At 42.2% G+C, this 27,796-nt stretch overlaps 1 protein-coding gene across 5 annotated transcripts in view; it reads right to left on the reverse strand.

The window, feature by feature from the left end:
• The window catches only part of PAM (peptidylglycine alpha-amidating monooxygenase), a 616,313-nt gene that overhangs the window by 570,165 nt on the left and 18,352 nt on the right, over positions 1 to 27,796 (reverse strand). The gene's annotated exons all lie outside the window — the stretch shown is intronic.

Here is a 27,796-nt window from a genome sequence, read left to right on the forward strand (position 1 = left end):
TGGACTTGGGGGAGATCATGGAGAGGGGAGATGGGAGAATGATAGAAGAAATAATGGATCTAAAAACAGAGGAGAGGGAGAGAGATGGTGGACAATGGGATTAAAGGAGGGAAGGAACAGAAAGGGAGAGAAATTGGACACAAGGGATGGTGTAAAGGGGGGGAAGAGATACTGGATAGGAGGGTAGTTGGAAAGGGAGAGCTGGTGGGGAAGGAGGGAGAGATGCTGGATGAAAGGGTAGTTGAGAAAAGGAGAGATGGTGGATCTGGAAATTGTGGGGTCCATCGCTGCAGATACGGGAATAGAGATGAAAAAAAGGATGATGCCAGACCTCCAGAGGAGGGAAGGGAAATGGAAGGGGAGGACAGAGATGGAAGATGGATGGTTACCATGGAAAAAGAAGAAAATGACAAATGGGCAAGAGACCCTGGCAAGCGAGTTATCAGAAGACATTTGTTGCAGAACCTGGGCCCAACATGATTTCAAAAATGACCAGACAACAAAAGGTAAAAGAAATAATTTTATTTTCTGTTTTGTGATTACAATGTGTCAGATTTGAAAACTTGTATCCTGCCAGAGCTGGTATTAGACCGCGAACATGAGCTAGGATTTAACAGAGAGAGGAAAAGTCTTTTTTTGTTTATTTATTTTGTTTACACCACAGTGCCAGTGTGGGTAGGAGAGGACAAAGGGAGTGAAGAGGCTATAAAATAAACCTACCAAGATGTTTGGAAAAACACACCCAATTGGGCAGGAAAATTGAATAGAAAAATCAATTTAATAGGCTGAATTGAATCAAAATATTTTTTCCTGAATTGGGCAGCACTACTAAACAAATCTGCTTTGGAGTTAGATGCCATTATTTTAGTATTATTATTTAGTTAGTTTTCTAGTCCGTCCTCCCCAGGAGCCCAGAATGGAACATTCACATTACATTGGCCTAAGACTAAGGGTACATTCACATTTTACTAGATATATAGGTAAGGGATATAATGGCTTATTCATAATATATTGGCGCACAACATGCTGTACTCAACATGTACTCAATTTGGGCATATAGAGATGCCATCATAGTGAATTGGAAGTGTTTGGTTAGAGTACTGTCTCTACATATGCTTTCCAGTTTTGGTTGCATACTGTTAAAATCTGGTCGTTAGGGTCTCAAGGCGGGTATGCATTGGTTCGAGAACAATATGGGGCTCATAATCGAAAGAGAAAAATGTCCAAAAACCGGCCTAAGTCCGCACTTGGATGATCATAAGTCAAAAACGTCCAAGTGCCAATAATAAAACCGGGTTTTGGACGTATTTAAAAATGACCTAGGTCTTCATAGTGCCGCTGAACGACCAAAACTAAACGGGGCGTTTCAGGAGGAATGTCGAGGGCAGGAGTTGGGCGGGACATGAGCTGGCTTAGACTTAGTCGTACAGCATGTATAACCGAAAGTTTTACAACAGAGCCTAGACGGAACTTGGACGTTGTGATTTAGACCATGTAAAACATGCAAAACATGGTCTAAGTCACAAAAACCCACCTAAAGTTACCAGATAAGCACTGCAAACACATAAAACAGACCCCCACACACCACCCCAGTGATCACCGACCCCCCACCCCAGAAAAATCGTAATCACACCTTTAAAATTCAGCTTCCAGACCATCATCACCTGGCAGCCTGGCATAGGAAAGCCTAATCATCTAGCACAGAGGCGGCTTAGGCCATCTTGGGGGTGGGTTAGGGACTCATGGAGAGGAGGACCCATGCCCATAAGCCCCTGTTATCATTGCATTGATACTTAAACATGTGCACTCCTCTATACACCTCCAAAACCATTTTTTACTGGTATATAAGTAGCTCCTGCAACCATTAGGGCTATTGGGGTGGGAGATAAGTGGGTCTAGGGGATTCTGGAGGTGGTTTGGGGGGCTCATCGTGACCTATATGGGAGCTATAGTGAGATGATGACATCGCACCCTTTTTGTAAAGTTCACAGCAGTGCCCTGTCTGGGTGTTCAATCCATTACTTTGCAGACCCCTCCCACGCCCAACAGGGCTTGTTCTAGGCGTTTTTGACTTGGACGAAAATGTGGTATAAAGATGGACAATTTAGCGACTTGTACGATCAGATCAGCAGGACGTATAGTTAGACGATTTTCGAAACAAAAAAATTTTGGATGCATTTTTCGAAAATATATCCTAGGCTGTTTTTTTACTTTGGACGACTTGCGACTTAGACGAAAACAGACTTAAGACATTCCTTTCGATTATGCCCCTCCATGGTCTTTACTGCTTTCCGGAAAGGTAGCAGGCCATCTATAGCTCAAATGTTTAGGGAAAGCTGGTTCCACAGTTTTGTCATGCTGTGAGAGAAGGATCGTCTGTCTCTGGGCAGTTTCAAGTTGGAGCTGGTGAGCTAGTGAAATGCTTAATTGGCGTTCCTGCTGCCATGGAATAGGTGCCTATCTTTTGTAGAACTGCGCCTAAGTCAGGTGCCTATCACCCAATTAATTTTTTTTTTTAATTATGAGCTTGTTAAAGCTCATAATTGAAGCCAGTTTACTAATTAAGGCTCTCTTTTAGTAAGCTGTGGTAGAACAGGGAGTTAAATGCTCCCATGCTGCTCTGACGCTCATAGGAATTCCTAGGCAAAACACAACCTCTAGTGTGGCTTAGTAAAAGGGAGGGGGTAAGTTAAATTTAGGCACCTATTTATTTAGGTGCCTCTTACAGAATTTCCCCCTGACTGCCTTGGGGGCCAAAAAAACCTCTGAAAATTTAACACAATGGGCCCAAATTTGTTGCTGGGGAAAAAAACTGGTGAAAAGATACCAAGTTCGAAAATGGGCCAGATTGGACCATGAGTTCCAAAGAAATAAAGATGGGAGAAGCCGTTCCAGATTATTTTTAGCATAGTAACCGTGATACAGGATATACTGAAATATAGTAGCTGGGGAACTGCTCCTTTCAAACTGCTTCTCTATTCTCTTGATCACAGATTTACATACAACCAGCACAGAAAAGCAGAACAGATGGATTTGGAATAATTTCATGAGGCATGTTTTGCATGCTTTCCTCATCAAGTGACCCCCCCCCCCCCCTCCATGGCTATCCCACACTAGCCCTGTAGAGTGGCTCTCATTTAATTTTTTTTGTTCTAAGTTTTACTGTAAAATCTAGCAATTAAAACATATACAGTCAAATGAAAAAATTAGGATACCCCATGAAATATTCAGTTTTTAAGAAATGTTTACATATCAATGTCAAATCTTTTTTTTTATTATTTATCTCTGGAAAAGAAAGTGATGCAATTGCAGGTAAACAAGAAATATTTTTCTTGATTTACTGATGAAACAAAAGATATCCACAAAAATGTGTATTCTAATCGAGGAATAAATTAGGACACCCCCACATATCCTCCCACTTGAAGTGGCTCAAATCACACACATGTGTATCACATCGGGTGCACATCATTAGAACATTGTTACTCAGCATTTTGAAGGAGGTTTGCCCTAATTAAAATGCAGACATTTAGTTTGGTGTGCTCAAGACTGCTGCAGTGAGAGTGAACACCATGGTGAGATCAAAAGAGCTGTCTGAGGCCTTCAGAAAGAAGATTGCAGAAGTTTATAAGTCTGGTAAGGGATTTAAAAAGATCTTGAAAGAATTTGACATCAGCCATTCCACAGTCTGGAAAATAGTGCACAAGTGGAGGACTTTCCAAACAACTGCCAAAATGCCCAGGTCTGGCCGTCCAAGCAAGTTGACCCTCCAAAGCAGATCATAAGATGCTAAAAGAAGTCTCCAAAAACCCTAAAATGTCATCATGGGACCTACAGCAGGCTCTTGCTACTGTTGATGTGAAAGTGCATGCCTCTACCATCAGAAAGAGACTGCACAAATTTAACTTGCATGAGAGGCGTGCAAGGAGGAAATCTTTGCTCTATAAGAGAAACATCAAGGCCAGACTGAAGTTTGCCAGAGAGAACGTAGACAAACACCAGGACTTCTGGAATAGTATTCTATAGACAGATGAGTCTAAAATTGACTTATTTGGACACCAGAAAAGAGGAAGTGTTTGGCTTACACCAAATACAGCATTCCAGGAAAAGAACCTCATACCAACTGTGAAGCATGAAGGTGGAAGTGTCATGGTTTGGGGATGCTTTGCTGCAGCAGGACTTGGCCAGCTCATCATCATAGAATCCACCATGAATTCTACCGTGTATTAGAGGGTGCTTGAGGAACATGTGAGACCATCTGTAAGAAAATTAAGCTGAAGTAGAACTGGACCCTGCAATACATACCAGTAAACATACCAGTAAATCCCAAACATGCCAGTAAACATACCAGTAAATCCACCAAGTACTGGCTGAAAACTAAGAAATGGAGAGTCCTGGAGTAGCCGAGTCAAAACCCTGATCCCATTGAGATGCTGTGGGGTGATTTGAAAAGGGCTGTACAGGCAAGAAACCCGCAAACATCTCACAGCTGAAAGAATTCTGCATTGAGGAGTGGGCCAAACTTTCCTCAGACCGATGTCAGAGACTGATAGATGGCTACAACAAGCGTCTCACTACAGTTATTTCAGCCAAAGGGGATAACATTAGCTTTTAGGGTGTCCTAATTTATTCCTCAGTTAGAATGCACATTTTTGTGGATGTCTTTTGTTGCATGAGTAAATCAAGGATAATTTTTATTGTTTACCTGCAATTATAATCACTTTCTTTTCCAGAGATTTAAAAAAAAAAGATCTGACATCGATATGTGAACATTTCTTAAGAAAGAACTGAATATTTCATGGGATGTCCTAATTTTTTCACATGACTGTAGCTTTCATAATGGTTGCTATGTATGCTGACACCTAAGGACTGAACCACAAATCTGTGTACAGCTCCCTAATGGTAAAGAAGCAAAAAGATTCCTGTTACCTTCAGACAGCGGTACTACTACTTATTTTTATACCACGGCTAGACATATGCAGTGCTGTACATTAACCATATAAGAAACAATCCCTGCTCAAAAGACTGTGGTCACAGTTTTTTGCTTTTTTGGCAAAGAATTTCTTAATGAGTAAAGAGCTACTGGGAAAATATTAAGGTGTTCTTAGAAAAATGCATATGGTCCTATATCTTCAAAGGGCCCCAAAACACATTTTTGAACAAGATTGAGCATTCACTTTTGAACAATGTGGTAGCAGCAAATTAAAGACACTAGCTACCTCCTAAGAATATGGCCAAGAGCAAACAACTGTTCAAGATGATCTTCTCAAGTCCACTTAACTTTACAGAGGAATTAGTGCAGCAGTCAGGTTGATTTTTGGGCTGAAGAAATTTGATCATGTAACATCTTCATATTGACTTCTGCATTGGCTGCCGATGGAGGCGTGTGTGAAATTTAAGTTCAGCTGTTTTTGTTTTAAGGTTTTATTTGGGTTAGCTCCTAAATATATAACTGACCTTTTTTCTTTTTCAACCAATCACAAGAGAAGCTCACACTTGAATTTTGTTTCCCCACCGGTTAGAGGATGTAAACTTAAAAAATATCATCGACATCTTTTTTCGTATCAGGCAGCATTATGGGGTAAAGATTTGGAAAAATCGCTTTTGCTTACTAATACTTATGAGGAATTTAGGAGACACCTAAAAACATATTTGTTCTTGACGCACTTAGGTAGCTGATTTGCAAAATCTTACACAATAACTGATCTTTAAGGTTTTTAGTTACTAGTTTTTAACTTTGTAAGTTTTACTCAATTTGTAGTATTCTTAACTATTGTAAACCACATAGAACTTTACAGTCCCACGGTATATAAACTTTTAATATTATTATTATTATTATTAAAGTAGGACTTATGCAAACCTTCATTTCTTATTTGCTAAGATAAATTCTTAAATAGTGAAATAACTGTTAAATCATTCAGTTCTGTAGAGGGCTAATGAAGGCACTCCATTAATCCTGGCAAATCTTTGTGGGAAAAACCTTTCATGCATGCCTTCTACCTGTCGCCACAGTTTTGCTTAGCTGATGCACTTGTTATAAAGCAGGGGTGTCCAATGTCGGTCCTCGAGGGCCGCAGTCCAGTCGGATTTTCAGGATTTCCTCAATGAATATACATGAGGTCTATTTGCATGCACTGCTTTCATTGTATGCTAATAGATCTCATGCATATTCATTGGGGAAATCCTGAAAACCCGACTGGATTGCGGCCCTCGAGGACCGACATTGGACACCCTTGTTATAAAGGAACTGTCAGTTTAAATTTTATTTACCTATCACATTTTGATTACATGCTTTAAAGCTCAAGATGAGGTATATAAAATCATTCTCTCCACTATTCTAATGGTTTTGGACTTATAAAGTAAGACCAATGAGATGTTGAGCCTGATACAAAACCAAAACTTCCCACTCAGACACTGCATGGCCATACTTGTCCCGGATACCCAATAACCAGAGCACAGTGAATCCTGTCAATTCCCAGGCAAAACACAACCTCAGGTCTCTAAACATCAAAAAAATCTTCACTCGACCCTTCCTACCCCTCCGATTATTGCTCCATCTCCCTTCTTTCCTTCTTATCCAAGCTATTCAAATGTATTCACTGCCGTTTTTTTGACTTTCTTTCATCTCAAGCTGTTATCAGCCAACGTCAATCGGGCTTTCGCCCTCTTCATTCTACAGAAACTGCCCTGACTAGAGTCTCCAATGACCTGCTACTGGCCAAATCCAAAGGCCTCTACTCCATCCTCATTCTCCTTGATCTATCCATAGCGTTTTACACTGTAGATCACCACCTACTCATTGATACACTGTCCTCACTTGGGTTTCAGGGCTCTTTTATCTCATGGTTTTCATCCTAACTTTCACATTACACTTTAGTGAAAACTCTGGAGCCTACTCCCCTGCCATTCTGCTATCAATTGGCATACTTCAGGGCTCTGTCCTGGGACCTCTTCTTTTCTCCATCTACACTTCTTACCTTGGGGCTCTGCTCTCCTCCCATGGCTTCCTGTACCATCTCATGATTTGCAAATCTACCTCTCCATGCCTGAAATTTTTACAGCAATTCAGGCCCGATTCTGCAAGGCTGATGTTGCTACCTGGATGTCTCACTACCATCTAAAATGAAACATGGCCAAGACTAAACTCCTTATCTTTCCTTCTAAACCCTCCTTTCCATGTCCTTCATCTTGGTGAATAATGCTCTCATCCTCCCTGTCTCGACAACTTGCAATCTTGGGGGTCATCTTTGACTCATCTCTTTCCTTCTCTTCGCATACCCAACAGACTGCAAAAACTTGTTGCTTCTTTCTATACAATGTTACTAAAATCCAGACTTTCCTCTCTGAACAAGCAGTCAAGACCTTCATTCATGCCTTATAACTTAGAATATTGCAACTTGCTTCTCGCAGGTCTTCAACAAAGCCATCTCTTCCCCCCCCCTCCACACCTTCAGAATTCTGCTGCACTGCTCATATTCTACCAGAGTCATTAGGCTCACGTTACCCCTCTCAAGTCTCTTCAATGGTTCCCTATTCATTTCCACAAACAGTTGAAATTCCTCTTATGGACCTAAAGTGTATCCACTCTGCAGCTCTTCGGTATCTCTCCTCTTATCTCTCCCTATACCCTACCCCAGGAACTCCAATCATTGGGTAAGTCTCTCTTGTCTGTTCCTTCCTCCTCTACTGCCAACTCCTGACTCTGTCCCTTCTGCCTTGCTGTGCCACATGCCTGAACAACCTACGTGACTCAGTACATCAGGCTCCATCTCTTTCAGTATTCAAATCTAAAGCCTACTTCTTCAAAGCTGCATTTGAGTCCTAACCTTACCAACTTGCAAAACACAAAAATCTGTTTGCCATTCCCTCTGTAGTCTCTTATCCTCTCTACCACATCATTCCCTCTAATTCTATACATAAATATATATATAGATTCATCATTTTTCTTGTATGTCTGTCATAATTAGATTATAAGCTCTTTTGAGCAGGGACTGTCTCTTGCGTGTTTAATGTACAGCGCCACGTACATCTGGTAGTGCTACAGAAATAATAAATAGTAGTAGGTTCAATCCTCAAGAGGTGCATTTCAGCATAGTTATTCTACTGTTTAGTACTCATTTCACACAGTTCACTATTCTATGCCTATTTGCATCTAGTTATGTGAGAAAAAAGTCAAGCCAGACTGCTCATAAGAAAATGCTTAAGAATTTTAAATTGCCAAGGAACCAGGAAGTGCAATTTTTTTTAAAGGTTATTATAATCCTTGTACATATTTCTCTCACACACACACATATCCTTCTGCCTCATATAAAAAGAAAAATGTGTTATTAGCAGCTCTAAATATACTACTTGAAGTAAGCTTTCCATGCACTGGGCATTTCTGGAATAATAATGCCTACTCCAGCAAAGAGTCCCAAAGCAGGACTGTTGTCTTGACATTTTTAGCCCACTCAGATTTGTACTTAATTGATTCTAAAGGCAACATGTTATTATGTGAATCCCGATTGCCTAATTAAACCCACAGAGGAAAACTAATGTTTAAATATAAAACTTTCATTCCGGAATGTAAGCTCTGAGATTTTAATTTTATATTAGAATACAGCTCAAAGTAGGGTTCATGCTTCATAAGTTATCACTGAATACCACATTTTGATAATTATAGATTATCCAGGCAAAATGAACTCAAAAGTGATTAAGGATTCAGTGCTACTGATCATATTTAACATGTTGCAGTTTGTTAGCACAGTACATTTAATATTCCTTGTATGAAAAGTCAGACGGTCTGTGCAGGCAATAGGAGGCTCTAAAGCAGGGGTGGTCAACCCGCGGCCCCGTGAAGTATTTTGTGCAGCCCTGCTCGCGCTAGAGGGCGATGCAGAGTTTTCTTCTGCCGCCCCCGGGTGTTTACCGTCTTGCTGGCTCCCTCCTCCGTCTTGCTGCAGCGTTTGCTCAAAGTCACAGATAGTGGATCCTATGTGCCTCTTATGGCTGACCCAGAAGTGTTCCCTCTGACGTCGCGACATCAGAGGGAACGATTCCAGATCAGCTGCAGGAGACGCATGGAAGCCGCTGCCCGCGGTTTTGAGCGAACGCTGCAGCAAGATTTAGGAGGGAGCAGGCAAGAAGGTAAACATCAACGGCACAGAAGGGAGAGAGGGAAAAGGATGTGTTGGGACTTGAGAGGGAGGCGCTACTCACAGTTTTCAGTAAAAAAATGACTAGCAGTGAGGAGGGAGCCGGCCTGAAGGTAAACACCCGTGGCACATAAGGGAGGGAGGGAGAAGGGCATGTTGGGACTTGAGAGGGAGGCGCTGCCTGCGGCTTTCAGCAAAAAATGACTAGCAGTGAGGAGGGAGCCGGCCTGAAGGTAAACATCCGGGGCACAGAAGGAAGGGAGGGAGAAGGGCATGAGACTTGAGAGGGAGGGAGCACACACTTAGGAAAAATGATGGCAGGAAGGAGGGAGGGGCATGAACTTAGGACACAGAATGAAGGGAAAGATAGAGGGGTGCAATGAGCCATAAAATGGAAGAATGGAGGGAGTGAGGGAAAGGGATGCAGAGGTGAGGGAGATAACAGAAAGGGAGAATTGGATGTCTGTGAGAGGGAAAGAGATGGTGCAATTGGGGAGATAAAGAAAGAGGAGAACTGTTGGGCAGAGAGAGGAGAAGCGGAGACAGAGAGAGAATTATTGGACATGGTGGTAGGAGAGGAGTGAGGTAGAGATGCATGGGCGCAGAGAGGAGGGGGAGAACATGCTGGGCCAAGGAAGCCTCTTGGACTTTTTTTTTGGGTGGGAGGGTATTAAAATAAGTACCAGATTGGGCGGGGGGGGAGCTTATGGGACCAGAAACAGAGGACAGACAGAGAGATGGTGGGCAATGGTCTGAAGGGGGAGAAGTTGGACCTGGGGTGGTGTGGAGGAAGAGGGAAAGAGATACTTGAAGGGAGAACTGTTGGGAAGAGAAAGAAAGAAATGGTGGACCTGGGGAAGGAGGTAGGCAGGCAGGGGAAGAGATGGGATGGGGGGCAGCTGGGAAGAGAAAGGGAGAAAAGTTGGATCTGGGGATGGGAGGGAGGGAGAAATGTTAGGCCTGTGGAAGGAAGGCAGAGAGATGCAGCATCTCTCTTTTTTCATTGTTCAGCATCAAGGGGGGAGAGAAGAAGAACAACAGAAAAGAGAGGGAGCAAAATGTTGAACTATGGAGATAGTGGAGGAAATATGGAACCATGGAAGGGCAGGAGAGAAGAGAGCTGGGATAAGATGATGCTAGGGGATGAAAGAAAGGGGCAGGAGTTATAGCCTGACCAGTGGAGAGAGGGAGGGGGATTCTGAAAATGGTGAGCCATGTGGATGAGGTCAAAAGGGAGATGACAAGATGGATGAGAGAGCAACGCGGTGCGATGTCTATTAAGTAAAGTGGGGGGTTCCCCCCCACGCCCCCCCCCCGTCGGAGCACTAAAAACAGTAATTTAGAGCAGCGCGGCGGCGCGCACTGCGCTCAAATGTCTGGGCGCGCCTTTGTCCCGGCGCGCTTTTGACCTGACACCGGATGAATGAATGCTAAGTCAGTGTCTTCTTAGGCTAAGGCCATGTTTTTCTAACTACATGTGCAAAAGAACAGATACAGTAAACTCTCAGTTATCTGGCACCCATGGGGATTTGTAGATGCCAGATAACTGTAGTTTCTGGTTGCTTGAAAGTTACTATAACATAGTTTTGTCTCCCTTTCCACCTCATCCCCTACCCCCACTTGTAGGTCCAGCATCTGTTCCTCCTTTCCCACCTTTCTGGTCTGGGTTACTTTCTCTTCCCCCCCTTTCTCTCCCACTGCCCACTTATGGGTCCAGCATCCATCCATCTCCCCTTCCCTGCTCTTCACGCTGCTAGTCCCTCCCCCCCACCACACTTTTGGTGCACCTCCCCGCCGGAACTGCCATCCCTCCATTCATGCAAGTCTGGCCTCCTTGAACCCCTCACTTACCCAATGCAGTCCTGACCCACCAATCCCCTCTGTTCCTCCCTCACTTATCTGAATCAGCAGTGGCAGCTGGTCAGCAGAGGCAGCGCTGTAAACAGGCTGCTCTTGGCCAGCTCCAGCAGGGCCTTTCCTCTGCCACATGTAAGTGAGGGAGAGAGGGAGGGGGTTGGTGAGTCAGTAACACTACTGCTGCTTTGGGGCTGGAAGGAAGGAAGGGGTTGGCGGGTCAGGATCATCGCCACTACTGCTTTGCTTAAGGTACAGAAGAGAGGGAGGACAATTTTGCCAGTGTTTTTTTGTGTTGTTTTTTTTGCTGATTGATTGAGAATGCTGGTTGCTTGAGTCCCAGATAATCAGGATTCTACTGTAATTCTTTTATCCCTACGCTGACACTCCAATAAAAAAACCCCAAATGCTTCTGATATGAAATCAGCTCATAGAGTTTCAACACACACAGTCACACAATATCTGAGCCATCTCAACTTTATCTTAATATCCAAGTATCCTTGATTCAGAAATAATGAAACTCCTCAGTAATTATCTCACAGTTCCACAGAACCTGCCAGTATATCCAGAGTACTAACTGGAAACAGCTCTGCACCATAGGATCTCTCAGAATTCTAAGACAAAAAATTACTCTTAAAGTTTTAGACCTTCAGTTCTCAGAACATTTAGCTTTCAAAAAACTAGTTTCAAATTCTCCAAACTCTACACAGTGGTGTACACTGGTTAAGGGCTCAGCAGATTAGTACCGGTAATCATAAAAGACTGCAAGAATGGACTCCAGCAGAAAACCAGCTTAACATCAAATTAAATATAAAGCATTTGCCTCAAACATCAATAATACTAGGCAATCTGAGTTGAATTAGTGGTTTTACACAGTAAAGGGATTAAAACTCTCTATTTCTCAGTACTTAATACTTCTTTTTAGCAACAGGAGTCATAAAAATCCAGTTTAAATTCTGAAACATATTTTAAAAGTTCTTATCACTTTTCATTTGAAATATAACTCCGAACTTAATTTAGAAATCTCAATAAATCATGAGAACTAGAAGGCATGAGATAAGTTCTTGACCCACAAAACCTTAGTTATATTCTGTTTTAGTTTTCTCAGTACACACATAAGCTCAACATCCCATAAACAGGTTTAATCTACAGTATTTCTCATGAAATCAAATATTTGCAGGAAATATTATTTCAAAAATATCTATTCCTTACACACACAGACAAAACTCCAGAGCAGACCTAGAAACTTTCACTCAGTAGCCCCAACATTTTCTCACTAATTCCCAGTGCTGCCTTAAGCTCACTGCTCTCTTTTAGCTCACTGTAAAGGTTCTGGGATTCTTAATGATAGAGACTATTATGTGCAGCTTCCTGCTGGGGACTCTCTTGACTCCCACCTCTATGATCTCCCTGCAGCTTACAAGCTCTTTGCATGAGTCCCCCCAGCTCTCATCATTTCCCTCCTGCCTCTCCTATGTAAGTGCTTTCAATTTATTTATTTTTCTTCCTGCTACAAATAGCATATCCTCACAGCTCAAGGGACCCTTGGTGGTCCAACAGTACGAAGTCCTTCAAGTATTCTTAGTGCTTGAAGAAGAGGTGGCTGAGGGGAGATGATAGAGGTCTTTAAAATCATGACTAGAATGGAATGGATAAATGTAAAAGTAAAAAGAATATGAGAAATGTCATGAAGTACATTTAAATTAAAAAAAATGAAAGTATTTTTTTTACTCCATGCATAAGCAGCCCTAGAATTCATTGCCAGAGGATGTGGTAAAAGCAGGTAGCATTGCTGGATTTATAAAAAGGCCAAGGAAAATCCATAAATCGTTTAGGTAAACTTGGAAGAAAGCCACTGCTTATTGTGACCGGGCCGGTTCCAAGGTAGGTGGGAGACCGGGCTTGGACCACAGGAAGATTTATTATTGCGCCTTTTATATGGCTGGATGAATGAAAACCGGAAGACGGATTTCCTAGGAACTGGAACCGGATTTATTAAAGTTTTCAAAAAAAAAATGTTGGAACATATAGTACGTTCGTCACACTTTTCACCCTCAAGCATAACCGGGGCTTCAGTCCTTGTGCCCTGCCTGAAGTTTCCAAGTCCACAAAAGAAAGCACATTAACACCCCAAACCTCCCAACAAATAAAACAAAGGTTTGGCTTCCAGACCCTCCTACACAGAATGTGTCCTGGATTACTGAACGTAACAAAGCCCACCCTGGGCTAACTTTCAGAAGTCGTTTACCCCCTTCAAGTCCACCAGAGGTAAGGTAACTAAACAGTTCTGATAATTATTTCTCAATTGGCCAGGATTGGTCTGACCCTGCTTCAAACACAGTTAGCGTCCAAGGCTTCCCTTTGCCTGGACTGGATTGTTGAGAGAATGGGACGGACCTCTCATATATCATTCTCCCCTAAGTCCATATCTTCCCCAGGCTCACTCTCCCCAGGAATACTGTCTCCATCTCCCAGTCCATAGACCCATAGCCCTGGCTGGTTTTCCACCCGGTGTTCTCGGGCTGCCTCTCCCAACCCCCGTCTTGCCTGGATGTTAGCTCTTTGCCCACCGGTCCTTTCCATGGCCAATCTCTTGGTGCACCCTCCCAGGGTTTGTACAGCCTGGCAAGGTCTGGTCCAGGGCCTTCGCTTTCCCTCCTGAGGGGCTGACTCCTAGATAGCAAACGGGGCTGAGTCACCGGAGCTCTCTGGTAGCTGCAATCCTTCCTGGTTGCTGGCTGATTGGAATTAGTCCCACCTGAGCTCCCCCTCTAACTTCTCCTGGTTTGTATTTGAGGCTTTTTGATCTGCCCGCCCCGAGGGTTAACTCCACCCTCTCCTAACTTGGGTTTGGGTTTCAGAGAAGGAGGAAAGGAGTAATAGGGGGAAGAACTAGCTTCAAGTGCCCTCCCCCTCTGGCTCTTAGGCTGGGCTACGACCTGGCTCTTCTCTTCCTTGCCGGACTGGGCCGGCAGTCCCGGCTCCATGCCAGGTTTTTCTGGGCCCAGGGCAGAATGCATGCTGGGTTTTGTAGTTCTTTTGGCCGGGACAGGGACTTCCCTGTCACATTATCTATGAGGATATGGAAGCTTACTATTTATTTGGGATACTGCCTGATCTTGTGATCTAGATTGGCCTATTGATGAAAACAGCATGCAGAGCTTGTAGGATCTTTGGTGTGACTTAGTTTGGCAATTTTTATGTTCTTATGCCCTTTACTGGAGTGTGTGGTACAGTGATTAAAAAGGTACAGCCTCAGCACCCTGGGATTGTGGGTTCAAACCCACATTGCTCCTTGTGACCCTGGGCAAGACACTTAATCCCTCCATTGCCCCAGGTACATTAGATAGATCGTGAGCCCACCAGGACAGAGAGAGAAAAATTCTTGAGTACCTGAATAAATTCATGTAAACCCGTTCTGAGCTCCCTTGGGAGAATGCTTCCCTATGTCTGGACACAATCGGCCACGATATAAGGTCCAAATCTAAAGAAAAGGGGTTATTTTTACCAAGTCAGTTAGTCAAGCAGAAGACAGTCAATTCAAATGGTTGCTAAAAAAACAATCAGATGCTCTTTATTGCATATTTGCTTCAATAAAAGTGATTTCATCTGATCCTGCCCACCACCACCCCCTTTTGGTCTACAAAGCACATCTCCTCACAATCACATTCTATGTAAATGTTTGCAGTAAGCATGAGACCCTGCTGCTTTATGGTCAGCACTGTTCATGCACAGCTATTCGGTCTATGCTAGTTTACACTGCTGCTTTATGGTCAACACTGTTCAAGCATAGCTATTTTTGTCTTTGCTAGTTTACAATAAAATTCTATACTCAAGTGAAATGTAAATAAGCCCTAATCAGACAGTGCGAACAAGATATGTACAGCTTAGGAATAATTGCAGTATCAGTAGCAATCAGTATCAGTGGCAATCAAAGTTAAAAATCTCATCTAGTACCATACCCAGTGAACAAATACATGAAAACGGCTCAGCCTGGCAATACATTTCAGAGAGAATTTTCTTTAAGCTGCAGATTAATTTTACAGTTAATTTGCAGTCTTGTCACTATAACATTACATGTATTTTGCAAATGTTATAAAAATTTGAGGTACATGATCTGATCTTAACAAAAGCGCTAGCAATAGCAATTAGCATTTCAACAGTGCTGACAAAGAAGCAATAATCTGCAAAGTACTGAAAACTACTTGACTCCATTTAGCATATATACATGCTTTCAGTTCAGGGCTAATTAGAACATTAAATAAACCTTATTATAAAATCAGACCCAAAAGAAAAACTAGCTCCACAGTATTAGTCCAGGTCCACAGGTATTTGTTTATTACAACGGCAGCCAAGGTCCTTTGTCCCAGCTCAAATAGACCCTGTCATATCTCTTCTCTTCCAACTTTCCGCCAAAGTATACATATTGAGATCTTTAAATCTGTCCACATACGCCTTATGATGAAGACCGCTACGAAAATGGTATGTGGTCTTCATCATAAGGTATATGGGGACAGACTTAAAGATCTCAATATGTATACTTTGGAGGAAAGGCAGGAGAGGGGAGATATGATAGAGACATTTAAATACCTAAGTAATATACTGTACATACTCAAATATTAACCTATCCGAATATAAACAGAGGTAACCCTTTCCCCCCAAAAGAGGGAAAAAGGTTGACTCAAATATAAACCGAACTTGCGGCAGTCTCACAAGGTTACTCTGGGAACTCATGTCAACTATATTGAGTAGTGAGACTGCACGGGGCAGGAGCATAGGAGGATCGCTCTTGTCCTGGCTCACCACTAGACCAGCAGAGCTTAAGGTAGGCTCAAGGAGAGGCCGGAGATGGATCCATGTCGGTTTTATCATTCCATCTATGAGACATTCCCTAACCTCTATTTGTCCTGTTTGTCTGTCTTAATTAGATTGTAAGCTCTATTGCAGGGGTGCCCACACTTTATGGGCTTGCGAGCTACTTTTATAATGACTAAGTCAAAATGATCTACCAACAATAAAATTTAAAAAAACCACAAAGCACACTGAAAGGCAGAGAAAATGTTAATTATTCATATTCCGGGTTTTTTCAAAGAGGTCACGGCAGATGACTCTATGCAATGTCACCTCAGTAACAAAATACAAAAATAGACAAATACACCCCCTCTCTTTTTACTAAACCACAATAGTAGGTTTTAGCACAGGGAGTTACGCTGAATGCCTCGTGCTGCTCTCAATGCTCATAGGCTCCCTGCGCTAAAAAACTCTATTGCGGTTTAGTAAAAGGGAGCCATAGTGCAAAATATAGACAGCAGATATAAATTCTCAAAACAGACACATTTTGATCACTAAATTGAAAATAAAATCATTTTTCCTACCTTTACTGTTTGGTGATTTCATGAGTCTCTGGTTGCACTTTCTTCTTCTGACTGTGCATCCAATCTTTCTTCCTTTCTTTCAGCCTCCTGTATGTTTCCTCTCCTCCAGACCTCATTCTCTCCCCCAACTTTTTCTTTCTGTCTCCCTGTTCCCCCTTCTTTCTGTCTCCCTGTCTGCCCCCTTTCTTTCTTTCTCCGAGCCCTCCCCCAAGCCACTCGGTTTGCTGCCACTGCCATCGGGGAACAGCCCCCAAGCCACCGCCGTCCCAAGCTTTCCCTGCAGAAGCGTTGCGCTGACCAGCATTCCGCTCCCTGATGTCAATTCTGACGTAGGAGAGGAAGTTCCGGGCCAACAAGGCATTTCTCCTCATTCCATCCAGCCTGAGCCCCATCTCTCCTTGATCCAGCATTTCCCTTCTGTGTCTGTCAGAATTACCATTCCACCTATTTTCCAGCATCACCCTTCTTTATGTCCATCTCACCTATATCCCTATCTCACCACTTTTTCAGAATCTTCATTTGTCTCTGTCCTTGTCTTTACCCCATGTTCACCATTTGCCCTTTCAATGTCTTTATCTCCCCCCCACACACTTTTTCAGCATTACTTCTATGTCTCTATTTCACCTCCTCTTCATGTCCACTCTGTATCTCTATCCTTATTCAGTAGGTCCTGCTTACTCTTTCTCTTCTTTGTGTCACTATCTCCATTTTCAGCTTTCCCCCCTTTTCCTTTGTTAATGCACCCTGTAGCCAGAATCTTTCCACCCTCCCTCCACTTCGGCCCAGCCCAGTATGAAATATTTCCTTTTGTTTCCCTCCCCTCTCTCTTTCTCTCTCTCTTCTGCTCCCTCACCCACGAGTCCTGCATCTGGCCCTCTCCCTTCTACCTGCACCTGGCAAACCCCTCCTGCTCCGCGGCTCTCTTAAGCAACTCGTCAGCAGCGGTGATCAAGACAAGCTGCCGACATCGAGGCCTTCCCTCTACGAGTCCCGCCTTTGTGGAAAAAGGAAGTTGAAACAAGCGGGACTCGCAGAGGGTAGGCCCCGACGTCAGAAGCTTGTGTCGATCGCTGCTGCTGAGTTGCCGAAGAGAGCCGCGGAGCAGGGGGTGTGGAAGGAAGCAGGTAGAAGGGAGAGGGCTGCTGGAAGAGGTAGAAGTTCCGGAGTATGACACCGACCCGGGCCAGGATGATTTCTTTTTCAGGCTGTTGCTGCTGCTGCCGCCGCCACGCCACCACGCCCCCCCCCCCCCCCGAAATGACAAAAAACAGCCTAATGCCCGGCGTTGGCGTCTTTGACGTCGGGGAGAGAAAGGCTGATAGGCCCGGTAGATCGGGACGGCAACACGAGTCTATCACAGAGCCCGGGATGGGCTCTGCGATCGACTCACGTTGCCTTCCTGAGCTACTGGTCGATCGCGATCGACGCGTTGGGCACCCCTGCTCTATTGAATAGGGATTGTCTCTTACATGTTTAATATACATCGCTACAATAGAAATGCTAAGGAGTAAGAGTCGAATATTTTGGGGCCATTTCTTTTGGACCAAAAATCTAGATTTATATTTGAGTATATACAGTAAATGTGCACGAGTTGAGTCTCTTTCCATTTGAAAGGAAACTCTGCAATGAGAGGGCATAGGATGAAGTTAAGAGGTGATAGGCTCCAGAGTAATCTAAGGAAATACTTTTTTACAGAAAGGGTGGTAGATGCATGGAACAGTCTCCCAGAAGAGGTGGTGGAGACAGAGTGTGTCTGAATTCAAAAGGGCCTGGAATAGGCATCTGGGATCTCTCAGAGAGAGAAAGAGATACTGGTTACTGTGGTTGGGCAGACTAGATGGGCTATTTGGCCTTTATCTGCCATCATGTTTCTATGAGTGAAGGAAGGGCTAGTTGGACCAATAACTTGAGGTAGCACATGCAATATTAGTGATAAGACTTTGGTTGCAGCTTTTATTGAACAACATAATTTGGCAATATTCTTTAACTGTTTACTATCACCAAAACAGTATCCAAGCCAAAAGTCACACATAATAAATACCTCTGCACTGCCACCCTGCCATGGAACCAGGAAGGATTTATTTTCTGTTACTTTCCAGGGGTACCACAAGTGTTTAGAGGTGTCTTCTAGTAAGCCAAGCAAATACAACATTTAAAAAATTTTCTACATGATCGCAATAATAGTTTTAATCATTATATATTAAATGTAAGCATAATCAATATGGAGTAGCACAGAGTCTTGTTTAAGCTTGTCCACCTTTAACAGTCCAGCAGTCTTAAAGTCTCCCCAGGCTTTTGTAACTACGGTATGTCTGGTAATGCTGAGATTTTAAGGCAGAGGCAGCAGAGGAAAACTGATTTCCAGCACAGAAACTCTTAGAATCAGCAAGTGACTTTAAAACCATCAGGTTTCCTCTACTAATGAAGGCCCCTGGATACTGAGCTTCACAGCAGTTTCACAGGCACATTTAGCCAATAGATAACTTGTTAAAGATGGTCTTTTTTTTTTTCCAAATCTGACTATAAAATTGTCCTTAATGTAGTAACAGAGTAAATGACAGCAGATAAAGACCGGAATCCAGTCTGCCCTATAATTACACACACTACAATTTCATGATTAAATTAAAATATATTTTTTCTTCGTTATTTCTGGGCCATATACCTTAGAAGTTCACCCAGTAGTTGGAACCTTAGGTTCCAACTATTGGAGTTGCCATCGAAGCTCAATCCAGCCTATCCAAACCATCTCATCGTTTGTGGAATTCAGACCGTCAAAGTGTGCCTAGCACCATCCACAGATTCCAAATTGCTGGGGATCTTATCAAAGCCCTCCCAAGCCCATCCTAAACCAAATTGCCATATACAGGACACATATCGTGCAAGATTAAATAGCTGTTTTTAAATTATTGGTTCAGTCACTGCTATTCTTGACTATTGTAACATTGTCTATCTGTCAATAACCAAGAAAGAATTGTCAAGACTAACATTGATTCAAAACACAGCAGTTAGACTGATTTACGGATTGAAGAAATATGATCATGTTACGTTGTTTTATCGTGAACTGCACTGGTTGCCTGTGGAGGCCCAGGTACTATTTAAGTTGGGCTGTTTTAGTTCCAAAGTTCTTTACCTGGTTAATAGTTTCTCCATAGCTATGCATAAATATAGCAGAAAAACTCATACTCTATTTAATTTCCTTCCTGTGAATGGCTGCAATAGTAAGAAATTTTTCAATCGTTTATTAGCAACTCAAGCAGCCTCCCATGAAAAAGAATTCCATTTATTGTTACTCACCGTAGACTCCTATAAACAATTTAGAAAACAGTTGAAAACCCATCTTTTCTCTAAATACTTGACTACTTAAATTACTTCATTTCATGGATTATGTTCATTATTACTAATTTTCTGTAAACCGTGTAGAATTTATGGTAACGCGGTTAATAAGTACAATCTAATGTAATGTAATGTCAAAGATAGTTGTGGGGAGTATCCTTGAAAAAACCTTGTGCAAAATATGTTGGATACCAGTCTCCTCAAGTATTGATAAATACTGGAACTAAGCTAAATAAAAGTTCCCTATGTAAATGAAATTTTACATTTGAGGATTCCATACTTCACTAAAATACTATAATATGATTGTAGGGAAGATAAAGAACCAGTAACGAGAGAGCACGTAGGGGCAAATTCTTTAAACGGTGTCCCAATTGCAGGCAGTGGTAGGCGACCTACTGCTTTCTAACCAACCAATTGGGATGCACTTTATTTTTTTAAAAACCCAGAGGCAGGCTGCCTAAACTGTAGAAGTCTGTTGCTGTTGAGGGAGATGCGTAGGGATGCTTAAGCTTGCCCAAGGCTAGGCGTGGGTGTGGTTTCACCCAGAAGTGGCCTTGGGCAAGCTTAGGTGGCCCTAGGTATCTCTCTAGGGCCGCAATAGGTGCCTGAAATGTAGGCCAGCAAAATGCTGGTCTACATTTCAAATAGACTTGGCCACTGAGCCAATCGCTGCAAGGGAATCTCCCTGCTGCAATCAGTTTAGCAATCACAACAGGGAATCCGTCCACCCCATGCAAATTTGGCCGACACAATCCAAGGCAGGATGCACTGGGAAGGAGACCTAAGACTCCGGTTGGCCCATGTGCTTAAGGGCCCTCCAACATGATCTTCGGGGTGTTGGGGAATTGTTAGAGTGGAGTTTGGGAGTGTCAGGGGGATGTTGGATGTCAGGGAGTATCAGGGGTGGAGTAAGTGAGTGTTTGGTGGGGTTTGGGGGATGATGGGACCATCATCAGAAGGGAGTGGGCATCCCTCCTGCCAGCCAACTTTGTCAGGGGGTGGGGGGACAGATGAGTTCCCTGCTCCATCTGCTAAACTGATTGTGGCAGAGAGATTCCCTTGCCACTATTATCTCAGTGGCAATGCGAATCTCTAACCGGTGCCTGTGACATGGACACTGATTAGAGAATCGGGGTCATTATAAGGGGTTCTATATAGGATGCCCGTGGCTGCTGAGATCGAGCGCCTATACAGAATCAGGTCCATAATGCATACCGCTATGAAAGTTTATTGAACGGTATGGTGTCACTGAGATTTGGGAGAAAGGTGAAAAGAGAAAGCATTCAAGAGGCACTCTTTGAAGCTGTATTGTTATTTGATGCTGGAACTCGGGGTTTAAATGAGAATATAAAATTTAATTATGGCAGACTGAGCAAGGGACATCGACACCTTCTTGAAAGCTCAAGGTTTGAAAAATAATAAAACATGCAAAATGACACCAGCGCAAGGTTTTAAAAATTATAATTAAGATATATTGAGTTATTGTTTCTATTTTTCCATTATGCGATCAAAAGAATAAAGCATAATTGCTTAACAGTTGCGCTAATGGGAGATCGTTATAGTTACCAAATGCTGGCCTTCTGATAACGAGCTCACCTCAGGATCTCATGACCTTCTATTATATACTTTTGGCTCCGTGACATCATCAGGTTGACAACCAATAACAATTAACAAAGGAGGTGTTTCAAATTAGACAAAGAAATTCCTCTACGTTTAAAAGTTTGACAAAGTTTCAGAAAATTACTTTTGATTTCTTATATTCATAACATGTTATAACATATTCAAGAGAATCTACAATTATTAACAGGGTGCTGAGAATTGGTCAGCTTGCTTGTCAGCTAAGTTTCGTACACACACAATGCTGAAAAGTTGTCAGCCTGAAGGACTGAGCTGACAGCTTCACACAGTAGCCCTCCTATGTTAGAGCAGGAGTCTCTGACTTAATTACTTCCAGATGTTGCTTTAGGATTTCTTTAGGTTGCAAAGATATATAATATGTTTTTTCAAAACCCATTCTTTTGTTCAATACACAGTCATACAATTCACTCCAGCACTTGCCTGGGCCCAAGCATTCCATACATTCATAATTTTCATTCATAACTATATTTAATTCCTGTTATATCTTAGTTTGGGACACGTTATGTTTCTAACCAAAAGCACATGTGGTATTAATTAACACCACGCTGCTGGGAGCGGGAAAAACTAAACAAAGAAAAACAGAGAGTAACAAAGAAGACAGAAACTAGTCACTGGCACAAAATGGTGTCCAAAGACAGAGCAGATATAGCAAAACAAAGAACCAAAATGAAGTCCATGTATTTATGATTTCCTCCATGATCTAGCCTAATAGCAAAGTACATAAACAGATATTATTATACTTTCCCTTATATTAATCTGTAGTGTGTTTTTCTGGCTTTAGCTTCATTTATATTTAGATTTTTATTCACCCTTTTTTCGTACGCTTCTATTGGGCGTGGCCTTAACTAACACATATTCTTGTATCTAACTAGAATTACCCAGAATCATACGAAAAACAGGCACTTTTGTAGAAAAACTCCACAAAAATACTGCACTAGCATGTTCCGACATCCATTCCATTACTGTCCCATAAACATCACCCCCTACTGGCCACGAGCCACTACTCCTCAAAGACACATTGGACAAAAATGGTGAATCAATATATACTGCTCATGTAGAAATATAAAGGGATGAAGAGGTGAAGAGGGTAGAGGACTACAGAGGGAATGTCAAATAAATATGGTGATTTACAAGTTGGTAGGGTTAAGACTTAAACACAGCTTTGAAAAGTGGGTTTTCAGCCTGGATTTGAATACTGCCAGAGACGAAGCCTGATGTACCGTGTCATACAGGTTGCTCCAGGCATACAGTGCAGCAAGACAGAAGGGACGGAGTCGATAGCTGGCAGTAGAGGAGAAGGGTACAGACAAGAGAGACTTGCCCAATGAACGGAGTTCCCTGGGCAGAATATAGGGAAATGAGAGAGGAGAGATATTAAGAAGCAAATAAGCAAATGCGGTGTTCCAAATAATGGCCAAACATATATGGGATTAGGACAGGAGTTGCATTAATGCTTGTTATGAGAAGAGCATACTGTGAGAAGTATAGTATAGGTGAAGTAGTTTGAGCCAGTGGAGATCGGCAATGATTGTACAAGCCTCCTTGGAACGCAGATGATTTGTGGACCTTGACTCCTGTCTGGGCGAGCGCTTTCGTCTGATTTGGAAGCCCTTTTGGAGGGACCTTACACCACTTGTGAGAAGTTGTCTCTTGAATATGTGACCCATCTTCTGTTCAATTGTATTCTGTGGTAGGGGAGGGTTGGGGGGGCAGAGGGAGGGAAAGGGGGCTGGGCTGGGGGTTTCTTAGTTGTGCTATTGTACTAAGAAAACTGTTATACTTTGCAATTGTTGGTATTTTTGCACTTTGTTCTAATAAATACATTTAAACATAGGTGAAGTAGTTTGGAAATATAATCTGGAGCTGAGGATTATAGGCCTTTGAATATTAGAGTTAACACAAGGATTAAAATACAAATCAATGATTCTTTCTAATTCTCATGTTGTATGTGATTTTTCTCAAAAGTTTTAAATAAAAAAATACAAAAACAGAATATAGTTACAAGTTAATATAACCAGATAATCACAAACAAAATTAGAGACAAAATAAAACCTCAAAATCATAACTAAGATAAAACGTAAATCTATCTGCAGCCAAAGAAAAGTTTTCAGCTACCTCAGGTAGCCACTAATCCATAAGCCTCCCAAAAAAATGTTTTCAGTTTGTATTGAAATATCAAATATGTTTCTGATAGCCTGATATCTAAAGGAGTCTAGAGCAAAACAATAGTATGTCCTCACTTGATGCAGCAATTTAATAGTATGCACAGTAAGCTCAGAAACATCAGGGCAGGTGATCCACAAAATCCAAAATGGAGGTCAAAACAGCAGCTCAGCCAAAGTATAGTAACCAAGGATGATTTATTGTAGTGCAGACATAAAAATATATATATTGTAGCCAAACTGCTGTCCCGGACCGGAACTCGACGGCACCTCTAGCAGCTACAGCAAGTAAGCACAACAGCGTGTGACCCGGCCTGGAGTCACCCTGCAGGAACGGACTGACACATTAGTGGAACTTACAATAAAAAGAAATAAACACCAAGAAGATAAATGTCAAATGTTTCACTTTTACTGGGTGAACAAAAATACGTCAGAATGGTTACTAATAGTGCACAAAGCAAAAACTCAAAAGAAGGCAAATAAACAAAGCAGAAAAAGTTCCAACTTTTTCCTCTTCTTTAAACCCAGTCAGTAAAGTTCAGATAAGGCTCTCCTTAGAGCCAGCACAGCCTGTATTCCAAACAGGTGCAAAATCAACTTCTGGTCATCCCTGTTACTTCCAAACAGTTCAAAGCCTCTAGCAGCAATTTGTAGTTCTGCTAGGATTAGGAGAGTGTCTTAGGTTTGCTCAAAAAAGCTTTTTCAAAGGCTTTCAAAATTCTCTCCCTGGGTGACAGCAAACCTCTCCCCAGAGACACTCCCAGCTTTACAAAGAAAAAAAAAACCAAAATAGTAAAGCTTCAACAAACAATCTCAAAACAAACAGTTCCAAAACAAAACTCACTGTTTGGTAGTTTACTGCTTGTGGCTGGTGGATAAACCAACTTCCATTTCTTCAACAGCAGGCTCCAATTGTTCAGGCATGAACTCCTCTATTTTCATAGGAAGCTCTTGATCAGACGATTCATTCAGGGCATCTCCAGCTTCCTGTACCTCCATAGGTGTAGCTTGGTCACTCCTGTTTGGCCCAGGGAGATCCTCAGGGAGAAAAGGCCTAAAGCTTGCCTGCCTGTTTGTTCCCCACTGCTGACTTTTTCTATCTTAGGGACCCGCGCTCTTGGGCTCTTCCGGTGGTGACCCAGATACTTACTACCTACTGGATTCTCAGTAAGATCAGGCTCCCCCTGGTGGTTGACTGGGAAATTAACATTATCAGGGCCGGGATGGACCCTACAAACTCCCTTCCTGAGTTTACTCTTTCCTTTACCTTTTAAATTAGTTGGGACACTGACAGGCGTAGAGCCTGTCTGGTCACAATATATATAAAACTCAACACAGGCAGTGTTTTGCCCAAGCTAAAGGCTGCATCAGGGGTTAATATAAAACTATAAAACAATTAAAAAGAAAACAGTTAAAATCAAATCATAATTAATCTCCCCTTTTATGAAGCTGCGTTGTTTTTTATCGCAGGTCGCAGCGGTAAAAGCTCCGTCACTCATAGTGGGTTAAATGTAATACAGATGTATGTATAAACTAAGAACTGCAAATAAAAAGAAGGACAACATAAGGTAGTTTATTATTTTATTAGGATTTTATATACTGCCTATCAAGGTTATCTAAGTGGTTTTTACAATCAGGTACTCAAGCATTTTTGACGGAATACATTTAACAGAATACACATTAATGGAATACACATTAAAAATACAGCATAAAATATATGTAGAATAAAGATGCAAGTATCTAAACATTCTGAAAGGTTAACTCTAATAAAAAGGTTCTAACCAGACAAGCTGTTTTCTAAAATATAAAGATGAAATTTTATTTATTTGTTTGGATTTATATTCCGTCCTCCCAGAAGACCTCAGAATAGGTTACAAGTTTACATATATAATAAGGCTGATGGCAATAATTGTATTAAGCAGGATATAAGGGGAGGCCCGATAACCCAATATGTATGAGACACCCCTTGCCTGGGAAACCTGAAAAGACACTAATCTATATATAAATAAAAAGATGAGAGTTACAGTAAAAATAATATTGCTTGGTTAGCATTGCTGGTAAATGTTAAAGTTTTTAAATAGATGTTTGCTGCAATAGAAAGATGGAGTCATACAGAATTGGTCTTAAGATCCGAATCTGATAAGTGTAGCAAGTAGGTTAAAATATGATCAATCGGACAATGCAATGAATCTTGTGCTTGCAAGTACTCTTCTCCCTTCGTATTCGCGGTTTCTGCAGTTGCAGTTTCACTTATTCGTGATTTTTCGGATGCTGACTCTACCCCCCAAAATTACATCATGAGTAAAGTTCCTTTTCTTTTACTGTATCAATAAAAAAGTTTAGCGCTTACCAACATTCACCCTCAAAATCGCTGCTTCCCAGCAACTCCAACACAGGTAGACACTCAGGTCAGTCACTGTGGATAGGGAGTGCAAGCGGTGGGGCCCTGCCATCCCCTCCCCCACCACACACTTCCTGATCATCCGACATCTTTTCAGACTTGGGGTTGGGGGATAGTTATATTTTAACAAACATTGCCTTTACGCTTTCCAGCACTGTAAGTGATTTGGCGTGATAAGGAGGAAAACACACATTTCTTGTCTTCTTATGCAACTGCCAAAATGTGGAGAGAGCGCTTTGGCATGCACCACTATACCACATAGGGGGGTGGTCAGGAGAGAGCGAGCTAGAAACTTAGCGAAAGCCGTTCTCTCCAGCTTTCAGCATTCACTACCTTTAGGATTGGGAATTGTCTTCATTTATGTTTTCTTTTTTTTTCCATTGTTTGGTTTAATGGGGTACATAAATTTGAATTTAAACTCTTGCTCCCCCTTCCTTTTTCAATCCAAGTAATTCTGTATTGGGGAGTGGGAGGCCTTGCAAGCTTTTCTCCCCTTCCCACCACTACAAATAGTAATAATAATGGCTTTTTTCAAAAAACCGCAAATAACAGTTGAAATAAGAGTGAGAACAAGGGACAACCCTGTCTAGTCCTCCTCCGCAATTGGAAACTCTCAGAAATCCTTCCATTAATCAGCAATCGGGCCTTAGGTTCATAGGCTTTTAATCCAGGTCACAAAATATCCCGCTATGCCATACTGTTCAAGGACCCAAAAGAAGTCCTGCCACAAAATGCTGTCAAAGGTCAAAGACCATTTCCATATCTAGGCCCACAATTGCAGAAGTCTCTCTTTGACCCCTATGTTCATGGATTGCTAACATTGCTCTGAGTAAATTCACAGATACTTGTGATGGACGATATAACAAGGAATTATTAAACTTGGAAACTTGGTTTAACATCCTGATTAAGTAATGATATTGGCCTGTAGGAACCTACCTGAGAGGGATCTTTACTGGGTTTTCGCAGCAGGACCAAATGATCAAAATCTACTCTCTTCCAACAATTATAAGCCTCACAGAGGGAGTCCAGCACCAAGTCACTCAAAATTTTATAATATTCAGGACCATAAACGTCCAGAAAAAAAAGAATGATTATAAACATTAGGCGCGTATACATTACAAAAGAGATATTTATGTCTCTATAATTCACCAAGGAGTACAACATATTTTCCCTCCCTATCTTGTATAATCTTGTGGGTATGAAATGGCAGTCATTTGTGTATGACAGGGGTGTCAAAGTCCCTCCTTGAGGGCCGCAATCCAGTCGGGTTTTCAGAATTTCCCCAATGAATATGCATGAAATCTATTTGCATGCACTGCTTTCATTGTATGCTAATAGATCTCATGCACATTCATTGGGGAAATCCTGAAAACCCGACTGGATTGCGGCCCTCAAGGAGGGACTTTGACACCCCTGTCATACACAAACGACCCCTGGTGTATAAGGATGGCCACTCCCTCTGGCTGCTGCTATAGGAGGAATAAAGTAGTTCACCCACCCAGTACCTTTTTAGTTTCTGCTGTTCCCCGCTAAAAATATGCGTCTCTTGAATGAAGGCGATATCCGCTCCTTTTTAAACCAGTTTAAAATCTTTTTCCTCTTGATTGGGGAGTGAATACCATCCACATTCAACGTCCTAGAACAGTGTTCTTCAATTGCCAGTCTGCGGACCGATGTCAGTCGACAGAAATTTCCTGCCGTCCACAGGGCCAGCACTTGAATCAGGCCCAAGACAGTGTTCTTCAACTGCCGGTCCTTGTTGCGATTGATGCGGCGTTATCTTCGGGCCGGCTCCCTCTTCCTCACTGTGTAGTGCACAAAGCCGTAGGCAGTGGATCCTGCGCCTGAACTTGAAGCTTTCTCTCTTACATCACAACGCAGAACGCGCAAGGAGCCGCTGCC

Source organism: Geotrypetes seraphini, chromosome 1 (assembly GCF_902459505.1).
Source record: "Geotrypetes seraphini chromosome 1, aGeoSer1.1, whole genome shotgun sequence".
In the NCBI taxonomy this organism is placed as follows: domain Eukaryota; kingdom Metazoa; phylum Chordata; class Amphibia; order Gymnophiona; family Dermophiidae; genus Geotrypetes; species Geotrypetes seraphini.